The sequence below is a fragment of the Phoenix dactylifera genome, chromosome 4, assembly GCF_051530095.1.
Source record: "Phoenix dactylifera cultivar Ajwa chromosome 4, Ajwa_hap1_PhDact_Kaust_v1.1, whole genome shotgun sequence".
NCBI lineage: Eukaryota > Viridiplantae > Streptophyta > Magnoliopsida > Arecales > Arecaceae > Phoenix > Phoenix dactylifera.
In genome coordinates, this window is record NC_143193.1 from 23,730,425 (window position 1) to 23,750,774 (window position 20,350).

Genomic DNA, 20,350 nt, shown 5'->3' on the forward strand with positions numbered 1-20,350 from the left:
TCATCGACGTAGATCCCTCTTGGGGAATCGGGACAACCAGGGAGACGCCGATGAAGTCCCCGATCGGCCTATCGAGGTTGTCAAGGGAGGAGTCCGATGGCGTCGCCGTTTTGAGGGGGTTGGTTGCCGAGGGCCGGCTCCCCCCGGTGGCTCGCCTTATTTCCGAGGATGCCTTGGTGAACGTCGGTCTGAGCTCGGTCCCCGCCGACCGTGAGCCCGCCATCACTTCTTCTTTTTTAGCTCTTTTCTCCTCTTTCGTTTCTTCTTTCCATCAGCTTCTCAGTTTCTAACCATCTCGTTCTTTTTGCAGAAATCGACGACGTCATGCAGTCGGACAGGGCAATGGCTGTTAGTAGGGCGTCCCTACTGGAAGCGGTCCGGAGGAAGAAACGGACTCCTCCGAGCGGGTCCCACCGGCGAAGAAGCCCCGCCAGCAGGCGACTCCGACGCCGACAGACGGGTTCGGGCCCACCGATCAGGGGGACGCCGCAGGCTCGGACCGACAGTTGACGCCGTATCAGCCCTCCGGTGATGAGACTACCGCTTTTCCGGAGGTGTCATCCGGGTGCGCCCGAGACGGCCGGGTCGGACGCGGTCGGTCCCCAGCCCGGCCTTCGACTCGGTCGGCCTCGGATGATACGAGGAGGGGCGCGCCGAGGCCTCGGCCGAGCGGGACCCTGTCGATTTCAGGCGCGGCCCCCGCCCCGAGCACGGTCGGCATGACTCTCCCTCAAGCAATGGGTAAGGGTAAGGCCGCAGAACCACCATCCGGCTCCGGGGCGAAGTCGGGGTCGGCCTTCACTTTCGCCGGCGCCCGAAACCTCATCGAGACGGTGCTGCTGGAGGGTGACCGTAGGCAGGTCCGGCAGATGAGGATCCCTGAAGTCGGAGCTGCCAGCTGCGTCTGCCTCATGTCGGTGAGTGTTCTTTTGGTCGCTTTCATCATTTATAGGCTCTATTGATCCCCGTCTGACGCTCTCATTTTTCCTGTCTCTTAGCTCGCCCAGTACATGATCCGTCTAGAGGAGAGCCACGAGGAACAGGCGAGGCTCCTGGCGAAGGCCGAGAGCCGACTGAAAGCTGTAGAGGAGGGAGGCCAGGCTGCGGCGGGGAGAACGACCAGGGACCTCGAGACGAGGCTCCAGGTGGCCGAAGAGCGGGCACTCGGCTTCGCCGCCCTCGAGAGGCAACTGTTGGAGGCTCAGGAGCAACTCAAGGTTGCCTCGGGTCTCGAAAGCGAGATCAGGAAGGCGGAGGAGCGAGCCGAAAAGCAGTTCCGGAAGGCTGCCGACTTCCGGGAGAGGTGGAAGAAGGCCCAGCAGTCGGCCGACAACGCCCGTAACCGAACCCGATCTCTTGAAGCCAAGATGGCCGAATTGGAGTCGGCCTTGGAGGGGACTCGTGCGAGCAACCAGGAGCTTCATTCGCGCCTGGAGGAGGCTGAGGCTGCTCGCATCGCTGCCGAGGCGAAGCACATGGAGGCTCGGGCCGATCTGCTGAGGGTCTCCTCCGAGGCGGACGAGCGGATTGTGGCGAAGGTCATGAAAGCGAAAGCTCAGATTACGGAGCGAGCGGAGGCGGCGCTGGCCGAGAAGAGCGCAGAAATCGGGCGTCAGGCGGTACAGGCCTATCGTCAGTCCGCCGAGTTCATCCGTGACATGTCGGATGCGGGGTCCGACTCCTTTGCCTTAGGCTTCGATGAAGGCCTGGCAAGGGTGTCCACTAAATACCCCGGAATTGACCTGAGTGGGGTCTCCCTCCTCGACTCCCCTCCGATGCCATTGCCTGCCGGTTCTCCAACCGTCTCCCTACCCTTCGCGGACGTGCTCGCCGTTCCTGATCCAGGGGTTCCTCCAAGCTGACCCCCTGTACTTTTTCTTTGTTCTTTTCTTTGTATGTTGGCGTTTTGCCATGTTGTATGGGTCTCGGCCCTGATGCAACGAAAGTTAATGCAAACAAAGTGTTTCCTCATTTCACTTTCGTCCTTCCTCTTTTTAACTCTTGATAGCGTCTCGCCGACTCCTGACTCTTGAAGTTCCTCTGGCACTAGGCCAGGCATCCGAGGGTTAGGCCTCAGGAAATTCTTCCGGCGCTAGGCCAGGCATTCGAGGGTTAGGCCTCAGGAAATTCTTCCGGCGCTAGGCCAGGCATCCGAGGGTTAGGCCTCAGGAAATTCTTCCGGCGCTAGGCCAGGCATCCGAGGGTTAGGCCTCAGGAAATTCTTCCGGTGCTAGGCCAGGCATCCGAGAGTTAGGCCTCAGGAAATTCTTCCGGCGCTAGGCCAGGCATCCGAGGGTTAGGCCTCAGGAAATTCTTCCGGCGCTAGGCCAGGCATCCGAGGGCCGAGCCTCGGGGAATTCCGCTCGTTGGTCGGCCAAGGCTGGCGCAAGCCGAGGCGACCGGTCGGGGCTTCAGGCTAGTCTGCTCCCGGGATGATCATCGGGTTAGCCTGGCATCCGAGGACCGAGCCTCGGGGAATTCCGCTCGTTGGTCGGCCAAGGCTGGCGCAAGCCGAGGCGACCGGTCGGGGCTTCAGGCTAGTCTGCTCCCGGGATGATCATCGGGTTAGCCTGGCATCCGAGGGCCGAGCCTCGGAGAATTCCGCTCGTTGGTCGGCCAAGGCTGGCGCAAGCCGAGGCGACCGGTCGGGGCTTCAGGCTAGTCTGCTCCCGGGATGATCATCGGGTTAGCCTGGCATCCGAGGGCCGAGCCTCGGAGAATTCCGCTCGTTGGTCGGCCAAGGCTGGCGCAAGCCGAGGCGACCGGTCGGGGCTTCAGGCTAGTCTGCTCCCGGGATGATCATCGGGTTAGCCTGGCATCCGAGGGCCGAGCCTCGGGGAATTCCGCTCGTTGGTCGGCCAAGGCTGGCGCAAGCCGAGGCGACCGGTCGGGGCTTCAGGCTAGTCTGCTCCCGGGATGATCATCGGGTTAGCCTGGCATCCGAGGGCCGAGCCTCGGGGAATTCCGCTCGTTGGTCGGCCAAGGCTGGCGCAAGCCGAGGCGACCGGTCGGGGCTTCAGGCTAGTCTGCTCCCGGGATGATCATCGGGTTAGCCTGGCCGAGCTCCGGGGAATTCCGCTCGTTGGTCGCGCGCCTATCACTTGCCGCTCGACGGGGTTTCTCCGTGGCCAGCTGCGATCGTATTTCTCCTCCTCTCGACGCGTCGCCTGGGGAACACCAGAAGGCTATTAAATGCTAATTGAGGCGTTACCTGAGAAATCGGATCGGCCAGTTGCTGCTTGCGAGGAGTGCCAGTTAAGCGGCCGCGATACGCGCGTTCTTCGAGGCGGATGCGGCCTGGGCGCGTGCGGAGATACGTGTGCCGTGGGATACACGCCGCCCGGAGTGTCCTGCATGAAGAATGCAATTAAGGAGAACGACGCTTAGGAGGTCGTGGGAGGATACGCCTCGAGAGCCGAAACGGCTCCGGATTCGATGCGCCCGCATTTATTGGAGCCACCCGCATCGGAACGACCGTGGGGCCACAGTTTGGCTATAAATATAAGTGCAGGTGCGGTGAAGCCTGCCAAGCCGGAGTTGTTCAGGTTGCCATGGATCGTGGACCTCCTCTCCGGTGCGTGGCTGGGAAGCCCCTGCCGGAAGAACGGGAGGTGCGCCCCTCGCGACTTCCGCCAACTAGCCGTTTCATCTGGGATCAACGGGGAGATTCTCCCCGGTGGAACTCCGCTCTAGGCGTTTCATCCGGGATCACATCCCCCCTCTTTGCCGTCCCACCTCCCGATTGAGCTCTGCGCCAGACGCTTCATCCGGGATCGCGCCTCCTCGCGCTCTTCTCCCTTGTATTCCTTCCCTCCCCTTCTCTTGGGGAGGGCCGGAATATCCTTTGGAGGTGGCGTTCCTCTAGGAGCAGTGTGAACTCCTTCTTCGTCCACTTCTTCTTCGTCCGCACCGGCTCTTCATCTTTTGCGTGAGGCGTCGATGGCGCCTCCGGGGAGAAGCACCCATGCCCGGTGGGATTGCAGCTGCTTCGGGTGAAGGGTTCGGGATCCCGGATCTTCAACTCTACGGAGTCCCCACCTCTTCCTTACTTTCTTTACTCCCCAATCCCCCTCTGGGAATTCTTTGTAATCACACGAACACGCCATTGTGACCAGGAATTATTGAAATGAAAAGGACTATACATTTTTTGAACTGTCTTTCTGGCTTTGTCTTTCTACTGGTAATACACCCGTAGGTTAGCGGAATTCCAGCTCCTTGGAATTTCTCGACCATCTAGGGCCTCCAACTGGTAGGAGCCAGGTCGGTTTACCCAGCGAACCCTATACGGGCCTTCCCAATTTGGCGCCAGCTTCCCACCTTCCGCGGGTTGGGATGCTTTGGCTCGCCTTAGCACCAGATCTCCGATTCTGAAAAGTTTTGGTCGGACCTTGGAGTTATAATATCGGGCCACCCTCCGCTGATACATCGCCATCCGAACCTGCGCCATTTCCCTCGCTTCTTCCAAGAGGTCTAAGTTTCCTCGGAGTTGCTCCGAATTGGCCTCGGGTTGGTGCGTAGCCACCCGGGGCGAGGGGAGTCCGAGCTCCACGGGGACAACCGCTTCCGTGCCATAGGTTAGGCTAAAAGGCGTCTCCCCGGTAGGGGTCCGATGCGTGGTCCGATACGCCCAAAGGACGTTCTCGAGTTCTTCGACCCAAGCTTGCCCCGTCCGACCGATTCGCGCCTTAATTCCTTGGAGGATTGTCCGGTTTGTCACCTCGGCCTCACCGTTGGTTTGGGGATGCGACACAGATGTGAACCGATGCTCGATCCCGAATTCCTCGCAGAAGTCACGAAAATGCTTGTTGTCGAACTGTCGACCATTATCCGAGATGAGGACCCGGGGTACCCCAAATCGGACAATGATGTTTTTCTTCACGAACTTCTGGACTTGCGCCTCCGTGATAGTGGCCAGCGGCTGTGCCTCCACCCACTTGGTGAAGTAGTCGATTGCAACAATCAAGAATTTCCGCTGGGCGGAAGCGACGGGGAATGGTCCGAGGATATCCATTCCCCACTGTGCGAAGGGCCAGGGTGCGGTGATTGGTGCCAAGGGGACAGAAGGGGCTCTCTGGACGTTGGCGTGGCGCTGGCAGGCGTCGCATTTCCGTACGTGATCCTTTGAGTCCTCCAACAAGGTAGGCCAATAATAGCCTTGCCTCATGATCTTGTGCGCCAAGGACCTAGCCCTCGAGTGCGATCCGTAGACGCCCTCATGGACTTCGCCGAGGACGTAGGCCGCCTCCGAGGGGCGGAGGCACCTTAAGAGGGGGGCGGTAAATGAGGTCCGATACAGCCTCCCTTCATAGAGTACGTAGTGGGCGGACTTCCTGACAAGTCGCCGAGCTTGATCTTCGTCTTCAGGGAGGATCCCTTCGGCGAGGTAGGCGACGAGCGGGTCCATCCAAGACGGCTCCAGATCAATCGCCATCACCGCTCCAGCCTCGCCGATGCTCGGGGCATCCAGGGTCTCCAGGTAGATTGCCCTCGACAAGTTGTGCGCCTCTGCGCCCACCAAGCGGGACAACCTGTTGGCCCTGGCATTTTCACTTCTGGGGACCTGCTGGATGTCGACACTGCCGAGGTCGGGAATGAGTGCTTGCACCTTCCGGACGTAGTTCTGCATGGTCGGGCTCCGGGCCTCGAACCCCCCACGGACCTGCCCGACCACCAGCTGGGAGTCGGTGAAGACCTTCAAATGCCAGATGCCGAGCTCCCCAGTGAGTTTGAGTCCTGCGACTAGGGCCTCGTATTCCGCCTCGTTGTTGGTAACTGGAAATCCAAACCTCAAGGCATACTCGGCTATCACTCCATCAGGACTGGTAAGGACCAGCCCGGCCCCTCCACCCTCGGGGTTCGACGACCCATCGATGTGAAGCGTCCAGGTCGGGAGGTCGAGGCTGGGCGTTTCCGGCGGTCTAGGTTCCGCCTCCTGCACCGTGCACTCAGCGAGGAAGTCCGCGAGCACCTGGGCCTTGATGGCGGGTCGAGGCTGGTAGCGGATGTCGAATTCTCCGAGTTCTACTGCCCACTTCACCAGCCGTCCCGCATTCTCGGGGTTGCTGAGGATCTGTCGTAACGGTTGATCAGTTAAGAGGGTGACAGAATGGGCCTGAAAATAGGGGCGGAGCCTCCTGGTCGCGGTCAGCAGCGCGAAGGCGATCTTTTCAGCCTTCGTATACCGCGTCTCGGTGTCCCGTAGGACCCGGCTGATGTAGTACACAGGCTTCTGGAGCTTTGCCTCTTCCCGAACCAGCACCGCACTGACCGCGGTTGGGTAGACCGCCAGATAGAGGTAGAGCATCTCCCCTTCTTGCGGCTTGGACAGTAGGGGAGGAGACGCCAGGTATTTCTTGAGCTGGTCGAATGCTGCTTGACATTCGGCAGTCCAGAGGAAGTCTTTTGGGCGTTTTAACACCTTGAAGAATGGTTGGCAGCGTTCGGCCGATTTTGCCACAAATCGTCCGAGCGCGGCGACCCTTCCAGCGAGCTCCTGAACTTCCTTTACTTTGGTCGGAGGGGACATACCTTGGATGGCCTTGATTTTGTCCGGGTTGGCTTCGATACCCCGCTGGTTGACAATAAAACCAAGGAACCTCCCGTCCGAAGCGCCAAAGGCGCACTTCGCTGGGTTCAGCTTCATGCGAAACTTCCGTAAGGTGGTGAAAGTCTCCTCCAGATCCACGATGTGCTGGTCTGCCTGGCGGCTCTTCACCAGCATATCGTCCACGTACACCTCCATGTTCCGGCCGATTTGCTCTTTGAAGATTTTGTTGACGAGGCGCTGGTAAGTGGCGCCAGCGTTCTTCAGACCGAAGGGCATTACCTTGTAGCAGTACAGCCCCCGGTCCGTTATAAAGGCAGTTTTCTCCTCGTCCTGTGGGGCCATCATTATCTGGTTGTAACCGGAGAAGGCGTCCATAAAAGACAGCAGCTGATATCCGGAAGTCGCGTCGACCAGTTGGTCTATCCGCGGAAGCGGGAAGCTATCCTTAGGGCACGCCTTGTTCAGGTCGGTATAGTCGACGCACATCCTCCACTTTCCGCTCGCCTTTCGGACAAGTACAACATTTGCCAGCCACTCGGGGTAACTCACCTCCCTTATGAATCCTGCCTCCAAGAGTTTGTCTACCTCCTGGTCGACCACCCGAATCCGATCCGGGGCACAGTGTCTCTTCTTCTGCTTCACTGGCCGGTGGGTCGGGTCGACGTTGAGGGCGTGAGAAATGACCTCCGGGTCGATCCCAGGTACATCGGCCGCCGACCAGGCAAATACATCGGCATTGGCTCGGAGGAATTCCACCAATCGGGCCCGAGCTCCCGGGTCGAGATTGGCGCCGACCCGGACCACCCGGTCCCGGCGGCCTTCCTCGAGGGGAACTTCGACCACACCCTCGGCCGGCTCCCCCTGCCGCAAGGCCACCTCGTCTCTGGCATCAAGGGACTCGACGCTTAGGGCTTCTGCGGGCTTCTTCCCTTTGAGGGTTGCTAGGAAACATTGTCGTGCGGTCGGTTGGTCGCCTCGGACCTCCCCGATCCCGACCGCCGTGGGGAACCGCATGAGCAAGTGGTACGTAGAGACCACCGCGCGAAGGGCGTTCAGTCCGGGTCGTCCGAGGATAGCGTTGTAGGCCGAGGGAACACGGACGACCAAGAACCCGAGTCGCACCGTGGCTTCTGCGGGTGTGACGCCCGTAGTCACAGGCAGCTCAACGACACCTTCCGCCGGGACAGCGTCACCGGTGAATCCTATGAGGGGGGTGGATATTTTGTGCAACAATTGTCTGGACAAGCCCATCTTTTGGAAGGCCTCGTAAAACAAGATATCAGCTGAGCTTCCACTATCCACAAGAACACGCCTTACATCATAGTTTGCCATAGTGAGGGAGATCACCATGGCGTCATCGTGGGGGGTCTGAACCCCCTTTACATCCTCATCACAAAAGGTGATTACATTGCCGACCCTCTGCCTCTTTGCGACGGCTGCCCCTAACGCTTCCGTCGAGCCCCTTGCTTTCCTCACGGGCCGGGGGCAGCCCCCAGTGATAGTGTGGATTACGCCCGCAACGGGTCGATTCTGCTCCCGAGGCTCCGGAGGGGCCGGGTCGGCCGGACGCGGGTCTGCGGGGGGACGTCGGTCGCTCACATATCGACCGAGACGCCCCCGGCGGATGAGAGCCTCGATCTCGTCCCGAAGCTGGAAGCAGTCCTCTGTGTCGTGGCCGTGGTCTCGGTGGTACTCACAGTACGCCCGGGAGGGCCTCTTCCCAGGGATCCTCCGCATCTGTCTCAGGGCCGGGAGGTCCTCCCGCCCCTTGATCTCCATAAGGATCTGGGCCCGGGGAGTCAGGAGAGGGGTGTACCGGTGAAAACGTCGGGGCGGAGAACGAGGGCGTGGGGCGCCGTGGTTCTTCGCCGGCGACGGGCTTCTGCGCCGACGCTGAGGCGTCGGGCTCCTCCTCTGGCGTGCCTCTTTCCGCCTTTTCTTCTCAAGCTTTTGAGGAATCTCGGCGGCCTCCTTGCTCCGGTGGGCGGCCGCCTCCTCGGCGTCCGCATACTGGTTCGCCCGGGACAACAGCTCTGGGAAGCTCCGCGGCAGGCGTTTGTCCAGGGAGAAGGTGAGTCTGCCCTTTCGGAAGCCACGCTTCAGGGCTGAAAGAGCTACCTCCTGACTCAGGTTCCGGACCTCCAGCGTAGCCCTGTTGAAGCGGGTAAGATAATCCCGCAGGCTTTCTCCCTCGTTTTGCCGGACATCAAAGAGGGAGTCGGAGACCAGTCGCCGCCGGCTACTGACGGCGAAATGAGTGATGAAGAGGCGAGTGAACTGGTCGAAGGACCGGATTGAGTCAGCCTCCAGCCCGGCGAACCATGCCCTCGCCGGGCCGCGGAGGGTTGCCGGGAAAGCCTTGCAGAGAAGGGGATCTGATGCTCCGTGGAGGAGCATAAGGGTCCTGAAACTCTCGACGTGATCCCGCGGATCTGCCGCCCCGTCATAGGGCTCGATCGCCGGCATTTTGAACCCCGGCGGATTCGGGGTCCGCAGGATCCTCGAGGCGAGCGCCGGCTGGGAGGAGATCTCTAAGTCGGCGAAGGGATCTTTGGAATGGCCCTTCAGGACCTGGAGTTGTCGGTGGAGATCGTCCACCCGCCGGTCCAGGGAGCGCGACCGGTGGGTGGGAGACAAGGAGCGGCGAGAGGGGGACCGACTGGAGCGCGGGTTCCTCGAGGACTGGGGGGTCTGGGAACGCGCCCGGGCCCGCCTCTCGTACCCCGCGCAGCTCCGGTGGGAAGGTCCCGGCAGAATGGAGCGTGCTCGAGAATCCTCCTCGCGCCGGCGCTCCTCCCCATGGGAGAGGAAGGAGCGCGGGTTGAGGAGGACAGGCGAACGCTCAGGCAGCGGCGGCTCCTGAGCCCGCTGCGGCGCCCGGGACATCGCACCCTGCAGATTCTGCACCGCCTCCGCGAGGGTGCGAACCTGCTGGGTTAGCTGGTCGAATTGGGCGGCTTCGACCATCTGAATGGGCGGTGGGGCGGTGGAGTGTTGCTGAGAGCGTGTTAGAGATGCAGCGGCCTCCCGGCCAGTGGCGCGAGAGGCCCCGCGACCGGAAGCATTGGAAGCTCCACGACCACCTCGCCGTGCCATTACGATCGCTCTGAGATCCGGTCCCTTCCTCTAGCGCCAACTGTTGCTGGGGGTCCAAACCGAGAACGATTGGCACAGTGGTGTGAACGGGGTTCCCTTTGAATTGCTTTGGTTGCGCTCCACCTTCCGCCGGAAAACCTGTAAGCGAGCCTCGCACCACCACTGGGGTAGTGGGGGCCCTTCGACGATCAAGTTAGAGGGAATCGAAGGAGAAGGAGAGGTAGCAGGTAAGATGATGCTATGGAGAATCTTGCTTACCCTCCCCCTTCCCCCCCAGCCCCATATATATCAGGCTGGGGGGTTTTTCTGGGGATTGGTCATCGTGTGGCACGATGGGGTTGCCACTGACGTGGCCGTTACAGGGCGTCGTGGGGCAGCGCCGGGTACGGCCATGGCAGGGCGTAGTGGAGCTCCACTTTGTACGGTTGTTACAGGGGATCGTGGGGCAGCGCCGGATTCGGCCGTTGCAGGGAGTAGTGGAGTAGGGGGCCGCGGCGTGCCTCAGGAGAACAGTCTGTTGTCAAGAGATTGCCGACCCGAGGTCGGATTGCTGGATCAAGGGGCAACCGACTCGGGGTCGGACTGCTGGATCAAGGGGCAGCCGACTCGGGGTCGGGCTGCGGAGCCGAAGATATCCGACCCGAGGTCGGATTGCTGGATCAAGGGGCAGCCGACTCGGGGTCGGGCTGCGGAGCCGAAGATATCCGACCCGAGGTCGGATTGCTGGATCAAGGGGCAGCCGACTCGGGGTCGGACTGCGGAGCCGAAGATATCCGACCCGAGGTCGGATTGCTGGATCAAGGGGCAGCCGACTCGGGGTCGGGCTGCGGAGCCGAAGATATCCGACCCGAGGTCGGATTGCTGGATCAAGGGGCAGCCGTAGTCTTCCTGGGCGCGCGTGCCGGTCACGTAGGGCATGGTGGCTAAGTTCCCCCGTAACAGGTCATATTAACAAGAATAGGATGAACAGGTTAAGTAAAGAAGGAATCCTCAATGTTAATGATTGTGAATCATTGACAACCTGTGAGTCATGTCTTCTTGGAAAGATGACCAAATCATCTTTTATCGAAAAAGATGAACGAGCCAGTGATTGATTGACCCTTGTACATACTGATGTATGTGGGCCAATGAGCACAAAAGTCAGAGGTGGATACTCGTATTTCATTACGTTCACAGATGACTTTTTGAGGTATGGTTATGTCTATTTAATGAGACATAAATATGAATCATTTGAAATGTTCAAATTATATCGTAATTGTTACGGGGGAACTTAGCCACCATGCCCCACGTGACCGGCACGCGCGCCCAGGAAGACTACGGCTGCCCCTTGATCCAGCAATCCGACCTCGGGTCGGATATCTTCGGCTCCGCAGCCCGACCCCGAGTCGGCTGCCCCTTGATCCAGCAATCCGACCTCGGGTCGGATATCTTCGGCTCCGCAGTCCGACCCCGAGTCGGCTGCCCCTTGATCCAGCAATCCGACCTCGGGTCGGATATCTTTGGCTCCGCAGCCCGACCCCGAGTCGGCTGCCCCTTGATCCAGCAGTCCGACCCCGAGTCGGTTGCCCCTTGATCCAGCAATCCGACCTCGGGTCGGCAATCTCTTGACAACAACAGACTGTTCTCCTGAGGCACGCCGCGGCCCCCTGCTCCACTACTCCCTGCAACGGCCGAATCCGGCGCTGCCCCACGATCCCCTGTAACAACCGTACAAAGCGGAGCTCCACTACGCCCTGCCATGGCCGTACCCGGCGCTGCCCCACGACGCCCTGTAACGGCCACGTCAGTGGCAACCCCATCGTGCCACACGATGACCAATCCCCAGAAAAATCCCCCAGCCTGATATATATGGGGCTGGGGGGGAAGGGGGAGGGTAAGCAAGATTCTCCATAGCATCATCTTACCTGCTACCTCTCCTTCTCCTTCGATTCCCTCTAACTTGATCGTCGGAGGGCCCCTACTACCCCAGTGGTGGTGCGAGGCTCGCTTACAGGTTTCCCGGCGGAAGGTGGAGCGCAACCAAAGCAATTCAAAGGGAACCCCGTTCACACCGCTGTGCCAATCGTTCTCGGTTTGGACCCCCAGCAACAGTTGGCGCTAGAGGAAGGGACCGGATCTCAGAGCGATCGTAATGGCACGACGAGGTGGTCGTGGAGCTTCCAATGCTTCCGGTCGCGGGGCCTCTCGCGCCGCTGGCCGGGAGGCCGCTGCATCTCCAACACGCTCTCAGCAACACTCCACCGCCCCACCGCCCATTCAGATGGTCGAAGCCGCCCAGTTCGACCAGCTAACCCAGCAGGTTCGCACCCTCGCGGAGGCGGTGCAGAATCTGCAGGGTGCGATGTCCCGGGCGCCGCAGCGGGCTCAGGAGCCGCCGCTGCCTGAGCGTTCGCCTGTCCTCCTCAACCCGCGCTCCTTCCTCTCCCATGGGGAGGAGCGCCGGCGCGAGGAGGATTCTCGAGCACGCTCCATTCTGCCGGAACCTTCCCACCGGAGCTGCGCGGGGTACGAGAGGCGGGCCCGGGCGCGTTCCCAGACCCCCCAGTCCTCGAGGAACCCGCGCTCCAGTCGGTCCCCCTCTCGCCGCTCCTTGTCTCCCACCCACCGGTCGCGCTCCCTGGACCGGCGGGTGGACGATCTCCACCGACAACTCCAGGTCCTGAAGGGCCATTCCAAAGATCCCTTCGCCGACTTAGAGATCTCCTCCCAGCCGGCGCTCGCCTCGAGGATCCTGCGGACCCCGAATCCGCCGGGGTTCAAAATGCCGGCGATCGAGCCCTATGACGGGGCGGCGGATCCGCGGGATCACGTCGAGAGTTTCAGGACCCTTATGCTCCTCCACGGAGCATCAGATCCCCTTCTCTGCAAGGCTTTCCCGGCAACCCTCCACGGCCCGGCGAGGGCATGGTTCGCCGGGCTGGAGGCTGACTCAATCCGGTCCTTCGACCAGTACACTCGCCTCTTCATCACTCATTTCGCCGTCAGTAGCCGGCGGCGACTGGTCTCTGATTCCCTCTTTGATGTCCGGCAAAACGAGAGAGAAAGCCTGCGGGATTATCTTACCCGCTTCAACAGGGCTACGCTGGAGGTCCGGAACCTGAGTCAGGAGGTAGCTCTTTCAGCCCTGAAGCGTGGCTTCCGAAAGGGCAGACTCACCTTCTCCCTGGACAAACGCCTGCCGCGGAGCTTCCCAGAGCTGTTGTCCCGGGTGAACCAGTATGCGGACGCCGAGGAGGCGGCCGCCCACCGGAGCAAGGAGGCCGCCGAGATCCCTCAAAAGCTTGGGAAGAAAAGGCGGAAAGAGGCACGCCAGAGGAGGAGCCCGACGCCTCAGCGTCGGCGCAGAAGCCCGTCGCCGGCGAAGAACCACGGCGCCCCACGCCCTCGTTCTCCGCCCCGACGTTTTCACCGGTACACCCCTCTCCTGACTCCCCGGGCCCAGATCCTTATGGAGATCAAGGGGCGGGAGGACCTCCCGGCCCTGAGACAGATGCGGAGGATCCCTGGGAAGAGGCCCTCCCGGGCGTACTGTGAGTACCACCGAGACCACGGCCACGACACGGAGGACTGCTTCCAGCTTCGGGACGAGATCGAGGCTCTCATCCGCCGGGGGCGTCTCGGTCGATATATGAGCGACCGACGTCCCCCCGCAGACCCGCGTCCGGCCGACCCGGCCCCTCCGGAGCCTCGGGAGCAGAATCGACCCGTTGCGGGCGTAATCCACACTACCACTGGAGGCTGCCCCCGGCCCGTGAGGAAAGCAGGAGGCTCGATGGAAGCGTTAGGGGCGGCCGTCGCAAAGAGACAGAGAGTCGGCAATGTAATCACCTTTTGTGATGAGGATGTAAAGGGGGTTCAGACCCCCCACGATGACGCCATGGTGATCTCCCTCACTATGGCAAACTATGATGTAAGGCGTGTTCTTGTGGATAGTGGAAGCTCAGCTGATATCTTGTTTTACGAGGCCTTCCAAAAGATGGGCTTGTCCAGACAATTGTTGCACAAAATATCCACCCCCCTCATAGGATTCACCGGTGACGCTGTCCCGGCGGAAGGTGTCGTTGAGCTGCCTGTGACTGCGGGCGTCGCACCCGCAGAAGCCACGGTGCGACTCGGGTTCTTGGTCGTCCGTGTTCCCTCGGCCTACAACGCTATCCTCGGACGACCCGGACTGAACGCCCTTCGCGCGGTGGTCTCTACGTACCACTTGCTCATGCGGTTCCCTACGGCGGTCGGGATCGGGGAGGTCCGAGGCAACCAACCGACCGCACGGCAATGTTTCCTAGTGACCCTCAAAGGGAAGAAGCCCGCAGAAGCCCTAAGCGTCGAGTCCCTTGATGCCAGAGACGAGGTGGCCTTGCGGCAGGGGGAGCCGGCCGAGGGTGTGGTCGAAGTTCCCCTCGAGGAAGGCCGCCGGGACCGGGTGGTCCGGGTCGGCGCCAATCTCGACCCGGGAGCTTGGGCCCGGTTGGTGGAATTCCTCCGAGCCAATGCCGATGTATTTGCCTGGTCGGCGGCCGATGTACCTGGGATCGACCCGGAGGTCATTTCTCACGCCCTCAACGTCGACCCGACCCACCGGCCAGTGAAGCAGAAGAAGAGACACTGTGCCCCGGATCGGATCCGGGTGGTCGACCAAGAGGTAGACAAACTCTTGGAGGCAGGATTCATAAGGGAGGTGAGTTACCCCGAGTGGCTGGCAAATGTTGTACTTGTCCGGAAGGCGAGCGGAAAGTGGAGGATGTGCGTCGACTATACCGACCTGAACAAGGTGTGCCCTAAGGATAGCTTTCCGCTTCCGCGGATAGACCAACTGGTCGACGCGACTTCCGGATATCAGCTGCTGTCTTTCATGGACGCCTTCTCCGGTTACAACCAGATAATGATGGCCCCACAGGACGAGGAGAAAACTGCCTTTATAACGGACCGGGGGCTGTACTGCTACAAGGTAATGCCCTTCGGTCTGAAGAACGCTGGCGCCACTTACCAGCGCCTCGTCAACAAAATCTTCAAAGAGCAAATCGGCCGGAACATGGAGGTGTACGTGGACGATATGCTGGTGAAGAGCCGCCAGGCAGACCAGCACATCGTGGATCTGGAGGAGACTTTCACCACCTTACGGAAGTTTCGCATGAAGCTGAACCCAGCGAAGTGCGCCTTTGGCGCTTCAGCCGGGAGGTTCCTTGGTTTTATTGTCAACCAGCGGGGTATCGAAGCCAACCCGGACAAAATCAAGGCCATCCAAGGTATGTCCCCTCCGACCAAAGTAAAGGAAGTTCAGGAGCTCGCTGGAAGGGTCGCCGCGCTCGGACGATTTGTGGCAAAATCGGCCGAACGCTGCCAACCATTCTTCAAGGTGTTAAAACGCCCAAAAGACTTCCTCTGGACTGCCGAATGTCAAGTAGCATTCGACCAGCTCAAGGAATACCTGGCGTCTCCTCCCCTACTGTCCAAGCCGCAAGAAGGGGAGATACTCTACCTCTATCTGGCGGTCTCCCCAACCGCGGTCAGTGCGGTGCTGGTTCGGAAAGAGGCAAAGCTCCAGAAGCCTGTGTACTACATCAGTCGGGTCCTACGGGATGCCGAGACGCGGTATACGAAGGCTGAAAAGATCGCCTTCGCGCTGCTGACCGCGACCAGGAGGCTCCGCCCCTATTTCCAGGCCCATTCTGTCACCCTCTTAACTGATCAACCGTTACGACAGATCCTCAGCAACCCCGAGAATGCGGGACGGCTGGTGAAGTGGGCAGTAGAACTCGGAGAATTCGACATCCGCTACCAGCCTCGACCCGCCATCAAGGCCCAGGTGCTCGCGGACTTCCTCGCTGAGTGCACGGTGCAGGAGGCAGAACCTAGACCGCCGGAAACGCCCAGCCTCGACCTCCCGACCTGGACGCTTCACATCGATGGGTCGTCGAACCCCGAGGGTGGAGGGGCCGGGCTGGTCCTTACCAGTCCTGATGGAGTGATAGCCGAGTATGCCTTGAGGTTTGGATTTCCAGTTACCAACAACGAGGCGGAATACGAGGCCCTAGTCGCAGGACTCAAACTCACTGGGGAGCTCGGCATCCGGCGTTTGAAGGTCTTCACCGACTCCCAGCTGGTGGTCGGGCAGGTCCGTGGGGAGTTCGAGGCCCGGAGCCCGACCATGCAGAACTACGTCCGGAAGGTGCAAGCACTCATTCCCGACCTCGGCAGTGTCGACATCCAGCAGGTCCCCAGAAGCAAAAATGCCAGGGCTGACAGGTTGTCCCGCTTGGTGGGCGCAGAGGCGCACAACTTGTCGAGGGCAATCTACCTGAAGACCCTGGATGCCCCGAGCATCGGCGAGGCTGGAGCGGTGATGGCGATTGATCCGGAGCCGTCTTGGATGGACCCGCTCGTCGCCTACCTCGCCGAAGGGATCCTCCCTGAAGACGAAGATCAAGCTCGACGACTTGTCAGGAAGTCCGCCCACTACGTACTCTATGAAGGGAGGCTGTATCAGACCTCGTTTACCGCCCCCCTCTTAAGGTGCCTCCGCCCCTCGGAGGCGGCCTACGTCCTCGGCGAAGTCCATGAGGGCGTCTGCGGATCGCACTCGGGGGCTAGGTCCTTGGCGCACAAGATCATGAGGCAAGGCTATTATTGGCCTACCTTGTTGGAGGACTCAAAGGATCACGTACGGAAATGCGATGCCTGCCAGCGCCACGCCAACGTCCAGAGAGCCCCTTCTGTCCCCTTGGCACCAATCACCGCACCCTGGCCCTTCGCACAGTGGGGAATGGATATCCTCGGACCATTCCCCGTCGCTTCCGCCCTGCGGAAATTCTTGATTGTTGCAATCGACTACTTCACCAAGTGGGTGGAGGCAGAGCCGCTGGCCACTATCACGGAGGTGCAAGTCCGAAAGTTCGTGAAGAAAAACATCATTGTCCGATTTGGGGTACCCCGGGTCCTCATCTCGGATAATGGTCGACAGTTCGACAACAAGCATTTCCGTGACTTCTGCGAGGAATTCGGGATCGAGCATCGGTTCACATCTGTGTCGCATCCCCAAACCAACGGTGAGGCCGAGGTGACAAACCGGACAATCCTCCAAGGAATTAAGGCGCGAATCGGTCGGACGGGGCAAGCTTGGGTCGAAGAACTCGAGAACGTCCTTTGGGCGTATCGGACCACGCATCGGACCCCTACCGGGGAGACGCCTTTCAGCCTAACCTATGGCACGGAAGCGGTTGTCCCCGTGGAGCTCGGACTCCCCTCGCCCCGGGTGGCTACGCACCGACCCGAGGCCAATTCGGAGCAACTCCGAGGAAACTTGGACCTCTTGGAAGAAGCGAGGGAAATGGCGCAGGTTCGGATGGCGATGTATCAGCGGAGGGTGGCCCGATATTATAACTCCAAGGTCCGACCAAAACTTTTCAGAATCGGAGATCTGGTGCTAAGGCGAGCCAAAGCATCCCAACCCGCGGAAGGTGGGAAGCTGGCACCAAATTGGGAAGGCCCGTATAGGGTTCGCTGGGTAAACCGACCTGGCTCCTACCAGTTGGAGGCCCTAGATGGTCGAGAAATTCCAAGGAGCTGGAATTTCGCTAACCTACGGGTGTATTACCAGTAGAAAGACAAAGCCAGAAAGACAGTTCAAAAAATGTATAGTCCTTTTCATTTCAATAATTCCTGGTCACAATGGCGTGTTCGTGTGATTACAAAGAATTCCCAGAGGGGGATTGGGGAGTAAAGAAAGTAAGGAAGAGGTGGGGACTCCGTAGAGTTGAAGATCCGGGATCCCGAACCCTCCACCCGAAGCAGCTGCAATCCCACCGGGCGTGGGTGCTTCTCCCCGGAGGCGCCATCGACGCCTCACGCAAAAGACGAAGAGCCGGTGCGGACGAAGAAGAAGTGGACGAAGAAGGAGTTCACACTGCTCCTAGAGGAACGCCACCTCCAAAGGATATTCCGGCCCTCCCCAAGAGAAGGGGAGGGAAGGAATACAAGGGAGAAGAGCGCGAGGAGGCGCGATCCCGGATGAAGCGTCTGGTGCAGAGCTCAATTGGGAGGTGGGACGGAAAAGAGGGGGGATGTGATCCCGGATGAAACGCCTAGAGCGGAGTTCCGCCGGGGAGAATCTCCCCGTTGATCCCAGATGAAACGGCTAGTTGGCGGAAGTCGCGAGGGGCGCACCTCCCGTTCTTCCGGCAGGGGCTTCCCAGCCACGCACCGGAGAGGAGGTCCACGATCCATGGGAACCTGAACAGCTCCGGCTTGGCAGGCTCCACCACACCTGCACTTATATTTATAGCCAAACTGTGGCCCCCCGGTCGTTTCGATGCGGGTGGCTCCAATAAATGCGGGCGCATCGAATCCGGAGCCGTTCCGGCTCTCGAGGCGTATCCTCCCATGACCTCCTAAGCGTCGTTCTCCTTAATTGCATTCTTCATGCAGGACACTCCGGGCGGCGTGTATCCCACGGCACACGTATATCCGCACGCGCCCAGGCCGCATCCGCCTCGAAGAACGCGCGTATCGCGGCCGCTTAACTGGCACTCCTCGCAAGCAGCAACTGGCCGATCCGATTTTCCAGGTAACGCCTCAATTAGCATTTAATAGCCTTCTGGTGTTCCCCAGGCGACGCGTCGAGAGGAGGAGAAATACGACCGCAGCTGGCCACGGAGAAACCCCGTCGAGCGGCAAGTGATAGGCGCGCGACCAACGAGCGGAATTCCCCGAAGCTCGGCCTTTGGATGCCAGGCTAACCCGATGATCATCCCGGGAGCAGACTAGCCTGAAGCCCCGACCGGTCGCCTCGGCTTGCGCCAGCCTTGGCCGACCAACGAGCGGAATTCCCCGAGGCTCGGCCCTCGGATGCCAGGCTAACCCGATGATCATCCCGGGAGCAGACTAGCCTGAAGCCCCGACCGGTCGCCTCGGCTTGCGCCAGCCTTGGCCGACCAACGAGCGGAATTCCCCGAAGCTCGGCCTTCGGATGCCAGGCTAACCCGATGATCATCCCGGGAGCAGACTAGCCTGAAGCCCCGACCGGTCGCCTCGGCTTGCGCCAGCCTTGGCCGACCAACGAGCGGAATTCCCCGAGGCTCGGCCCTCGGATGCCAGGCTAACCCGATGATCATCCCGGGAGCAGACTAGCCTGAAGCCCCGACCGGTCGCCTCGGCTTGCGCCAGCCTTGGCCGACCAACGAGCGGAATTCCCCGAGGCTCGGCCTTCGGATGCCAGGCTAACCCGATGATCATCCCGGGAGCAGACTAGCCTGAAGCCCCGACCGGTCGCCTCGGCTTGCGCCAGCCTTGGCCGACCAACGAGCGGAATTCCACGAGGCTCAGTCCTCGGATGCCAGGCTAACCCGATGATCATCCCGGGAGCAGACTAGCCTGAAGCCCCGACCGGTCGCCTCGGCTTGCGCCAGCCTTGGCCGACCAACGAGCGGAATTTCCCGAGGCTCGGCCCTCGGATGCCTGGCCTAGCGCCGGAAGAATTTCCTGAGGCCTAACCCTCGGATGCCTGGCCTAGCGCCGGAAGAATTTCCTAAGGCCTAACCCTCGGATGCCTGGCCTAGCGCTGGAGAATTTCCTGAGGCCTAACCCTCGGATGCCTGGCCTAGCGCCGGAAGAATTTCCTGAGGCCTAACCCTCGGATGCCTGGCCTAGCGCCGGAAGAATTTTCTGAGGCCTAACCCTCGGATGCCTGGCCTAGCGCCGGAAGAATTTCCTGAGGCCTAACCCTCGGATGCCTGGCCTAGTGCTGGAGGAATTTCCTGAGGCCTAACCCTCGGATGCCTGGCCTAGCGCCGGAGGAATTTCCTGAGGCCTAACCCTCGGATGCCTGGCCTAGCGCCGGAAGAATTTCCTGAGGCCTAACCCTCGGATGCCTGGCCTAGCGCCGGAAGAATTTCCTGAGGCCTAACCCTCGGATGCCTGGCCTAGCGCCGGAAGGATTTCCTGAGGCCTAACCCTCGGATGCCTGGCCTAGTGCCAGAGGAACTTCAAGAGTCAGGAGTCGGCGAGACGCTATCAAGAGTTAAAAAGAGGAAGGACGAAAGTGAAATGAGGAAACACTTTGTTTGCATTAACTTTCGTTGCATCAGGGCCGAGACCCATACAACATTGCAAAACGCCAACATACAAAGAAAAGAACAAAGAAAAAGTACAGAGGGTCAGCTTGGAGGAACCCCTGGATCGGGAACGGCGAGCACGTCCGCGAAGGGTAGGGAGACGGTTGGAGAACCGGCAGGCAATGGCATCGGAGGGGAGTCGAGGAGGGACACCCCACTCAGGTCAATTCCGGGGTATTTAGTGGACACCCTTGCCAGGCCTTCATCGAAGCCCAAGGCAAAGGAGTCGGACCCCGCACCCGACATGTCACGGATGAACTCGGCGGACTGACGATAGGCCTGTACCGCCTGACGCCCGATTTCTGCGCTCTTCTCGGCCAGCGCCGCCTCCGCTCGCTCCGTAATCTGAGCTTTCGCTTCCATGACCTTCGCCACAATCCGCTCGTCCGCCTCGGAGGAGACCCTCAGCAGATCGGCCCGAGCCTCCATGTGCTTCGCCTCGGCAGCGACGCGAGCAGCCTCAGCCTCCTCCAGGCGCGAATGAAGCTCCTGGTTGCTCGCACGAGTCCCCTCCAAGGCCGACTCCAATTCGGCCATCTTGGCTTCAAGAGATCGGGTTCGGTTGCGGGCGTTGTCGGCCGACTACTGGGCCTTCTCC